General features: G+C 40.4%; 1 pseudogene; it reads left to right on the top strand.

Moving 5' to 3' along the window:
* Positions 1-421: 421 nt before the first annotated feature.
* LOC124723249 lies at positions 422-539 on the top strand (annotated as a pseudogene).
* The last annotated feature ends 4058 nt before the right edge of the window (positions 540-4597 follow it).

Here is a 4597-nt window from a genome sequence, read left to right as displayed (position 1 = left end):
GGATACCATACAATCGACGAATCCCACTGACACATTATGCCCACTGGTGCGAACATACCTTTGAAAAACGTTCCATGAAACATTGCTACAAGCGTTAAAACCTTCCTTTATTGTTGCCTCGATGGTCTCCGCTGTCATAGGACGACGTATGTTACCAGGTACCAGAAACCTACTCGAAATTCTATTCTTTAAAGACTTTTAAAGCCTGTTTTAATGGCTCATTTTGTAGAGTGTGCCAGCTTTGCCGTATATTGAAATACAGTATTTATGTTGATTTCAAACGTGTCCTTTAGTAACTACTGTATCATATATGTATTTATTTATAATGATTCGTTCGTTTTATTACAGCTTTCTAAAGCATTAGTGTTGATTTCTTAGATATTACGAATGGGCATTTAAATAATCTCAGCGTAAATTTGTTGTCAACGGCCTTGCCGCAATGGCAACATCGGTTCTCGTCAGAATACCGAAGTTAAGCGCTGTCGGGCTGGGCTAGAACTTGGATGGGTGACCATCCGGTCACCCAAGCGCTGTTGGCAAGTGGGGTACACTCAGCCCTTGTGAGGCCAACTGACGAGCTTGATTTAGAAGTATCGGCTCCAGTCTCGGAAACTGACATACGGCCGGGTGAGCGGTGTGCCGAACACATGCCCTCCGTACCCGCATCAAGTGAAGCCTGTGGGCTGAGGATGACACGGCGGCTGGTCGGTACTGTTGGGTCTTCCAAGGCCTGTTCGGACGGCGTAAATTTGTTACTTGGCTGGTTTCTACGCTTTCAGAAACAGTGCAGGTAACTGAAATTTAGCGGAATTGCGGAACATTCATCTTATATGATGTACATAACCATATACTGTAACAGATAACGCCACCTATGTGTTTGTGTCAATTTCGCAGGAGAACTGTTTATCTGTCCTCGTCTTATTTAGATACCTGACGTCTCTCCATCATATTCTGCTTACTATAGTACTTTGCCAGCAGAGAGTGGAATTAATATTTATGTGAGAAGATGGGAAAGTACAAATGTCTCGTCTCGTGTGCTATTAGATCTTTACGACATTTAATTGTTTATATATTTCTTTGGGGTCTACCTGAAGAATCAGCATACCATACGCTGCGTAAATGTATTCTAAACCCTCTGAAAATGGCAAATGTTTGTGTACAGAATATTAATTCTGATTGACTCAGTTATACGCAAAAAATCAGCTATTTTTAAACTAGGACGTCTGTAGGAAAATGTCTTAGTAATACGTAAGACGCGATATTACTACACTGAAGAGAAGTTAATTATGTTTATTCTGACAATGCTGTCACTGATGTGTAAAAGCTTTCAATAGGTGTACATTTAAACACAGTTGTACAAATCCAGGTGCTGCTGTGTTACGAACACATTGCATTACATTACATCGTAGAATTTGTTAGCTTTTCTACGAAGGTTTGAATATTACATTCAAATTTGTTTTTCACATAACAACAGAGAACTAAATTTTGATTTTATTCGCAGTTAATCCCAAGAGAATGTTGCATGTCGTTATGAAAACCTCGGGTGACATTTTTATGTTATTTATTCATTGGTGCAGGAGGAGCGAAGATTTTGTAGTCACGAAAAGATGCTGATTCAGGTCTGCACAAATGAAAAAAGTCTGACTTAACTGTCAGAGGCCAGTTCTATGTAATCCATTGTCTATTTCACCAAACCAGACTCGAAGTGTAGAGGTTTTTTATTTTCCATACTGGTTCGTTATACTCTACATCACGTTACATAATAAGAACTTTCAACGAATGGAAGGTATTAACCCCAACAGTTATTTATTAGTAAATCTGATTTCGTTGCAGATAAAGTATTTGAATCTTAAGCCCTAATGCAAACATTGGAATACAAATTTTCCATTTCTAAATGAATTAAACAGCGAAGCAGGCACAAAAAGTCTATGGACTTTACATTTATAGTAAGGAATTTTGATCCACTTAAGGAGAAACTCCTTGTGAGCGTATTTAAACTATATATTTAGTAATAGGAAAGTTAAATTGGTTGGTTCCTTATAGCTACACATAAAATCTAATATCTTCATTGCGCTGTGCACACGTCCTGCAAGTTGGCTTGGACTTGGGTTCCGTTCGCCGCCGACAGATCGCTCATTAGCGATTAACCAATAAGCGACCTTGTTAAGGAAAACATCCTGGCATTCTCCTCATGCAATTTTGTGAAATTGTGGCGCACATAGAATCTGTGTAGGTGGTAGAGGAGATAAAACCCTCTCTTCTAGCAGACCAGTTTAGTTTTGTAAACCATACAGACATCTCTCTTGGTTAGCTATCTTAAGAACATGCGACAAACACATCCGCTTTATTCTAAATTATGGACATAGATAACTGTTGTACGGCTCAGGGATAGGGGTAAGCTTTTGCTTTTGTATTCACTTCGATAGCTTCTATGCCAATAGCTGCTTCTTTATAATAGTATTTCATTTGGCCTCAGGTAGTGCCTGCACCATGCCATCCCAGTATAGACGACTATCTGAGGTTCACGAACGGTAATCAAACCGGACTTTCTGCAATGATTCATCAACGTTGAGATCTGGAGCACGAAGTGGGTTGTTGAAGAAATAGACTCGTACCTTTTTAAATTAGTAATATCGCAATTCTCCTGTTAAAATTCGTTCATTGGTAATCAGATGATACGCCAATAGCCGTAAACAATTTTAAAGAGTAGATTTCTTCTGAGCAATATCTATAAAGTAAAATTTTCTGCATGATAACGCACTCTTTATTTTGCGGATAGTTTTGTCAAACCTTGGAAAGAAAATTGTGACAGTGTTACACCTTATCTGTGTGCGGCTGTCAGCTCCCGTGGCCGAATGTATTCGTGCAAGACGATAACGTCACAATATAAATGTTGGTATCCTGTTTATAACGCACTCACTTGTGATTTCCGCAACAAACTGGCAGACAATTAATTTGTGAGTTTGCGCTGGTAGCTCCCTGTGGACCATTAAATCGAGCGACGTCGCTTTCAGCGACGATTTAACGAGGGCCCTCCAAACGCCTCATCAAAAACTGTCGCGGCAGCGGGAAAAGAGCCAAACTCGGCCCACACACGCACGTCAAGCTTATCTCTAACCCCTGTCTCTTATTCTCATACTATGGGAAACTGGAATAGATAGTTTTGCTGCTCTATGTACCGCCCTTATCACTAATGACCCGATTTCAATATCCTGATACTTCAGATGCAAGATCAGTTATCATTACTGCTGCTCAAATTGTCATTAAGCAACTACACAACGTTTCACGTTACGATTGACTGGAGTATATTTGCTATCAAAACGCCGTTGAACAGCTTGCGCGTTACTTTCATCACTTGATGCTATTTCAAGTGTCAACACTTGCCTTTCGTGGATATAGAAAGTATGGTATTCCTGTGGCCAAATGAAATTCCTGTCAACATATTACGATTTATCGTAAAATATAACATAGCTACGCAGTCAGATCAAGGGTGTCAGACCTTTCTTATGGCATCATGAGGATATCAGCGTAGAGAACATATGGAAGCACTTAGTTATCCAGGCCGTTAATGTGTGTTTTATCAGATGCAGTTCACTACGTTTCGGAAAAGTAGGTCTTCACTCTGATCCAGTCAGCTCATCGGAAACGTGTTACCCGCATGGTAGACTGATACTCTGAGCGATCGACTACGTCAGTGGATCTTATACCCTTAGCAGCTGGAGGGAGTTATATATTCCATCTGTATTCCAATATTGTAAACTCTGTTCTGTGTACTTTAATCTGTTAAGGAGGAACATGATATAGTACTCTGCATGCTCCATGATGTTAGTGGCTACTTTTCACATTACTTTAAAGTGATAGATCACGTGTTGTAACCAATGGCGTCCAGAATTCTCACTTCGCGTGCTATTCAACTGAGCATGCTGGCATACTTCAGAAACTAAGATAGTGTTTAAGATGAATGTGATCGACAAGTGTGTCTGTAATATTTGGTGTAAGAAAATTTCCTTTATTTAATGGCTCTGTCTGTGGTATATGTTTGACACTGCTGGACAAAACAGTGAATACATTCAAAGATACGTGCCTGTCCAAAATCAGCACGAGATAGACAGGAAGTTCAATGTCGGTCGCAGTGTTATTTTACGACTGTGAATATGATTCCAGAAGGGAGCAAACATTCACTGAGTGTGCAGGCTTGTTAAACCATGAGCTTCATCCCATCTCCAGTATAGTTATCTTGCACGTGAGTCGCCGAAAACGTCCCGCACACACACAATCTGCGCCGGCTAGACATATTGCGACAGCTATTGTAACGCAGGCTTAACGTCATGCTGTGAATTGTAGGCTTCCAAATATTACTGATAACCCCCAGCGGATGGGCATCACGTACGGTAATTACCGCATACGTTTCGTAGCCTATTTTACGTCACACCTGTATCCGTATCACTGCACCACATAGAACAATGTAGACAGAGCACATTTAAGGACGCAGGTTCTCACCATGCCTAATATTGCTTTTTGGGTCCCGAAGATTCTTTAACTTATCGATGTAAGTGTAGTTCATAGCTGTAGGGCAGTTATGAATAGCAATGTCCTC

Source organism: Schistocerca piceifrons, chromosome X, assembly GCF_021461385.2.
Source record: "Schistocerca piceifrons isolate TAMUIC-IGC-003096 chromosome X, iqSchPice1.1, whole genome shotgun sequence".
Classification (NCBI taxonomy): domain Eukaryota; kingdom Metazoa; phylum Arthropoda; class Insecta; order Orthoptera; family Acrididae; genus Schistocerca; species Schistocerca piceifrons.
The sequence above is the reverse complement of the archived record's forward strand: the minus strand, read 5'-3'. Positions and strand labels throughout refer to the sequence as shown.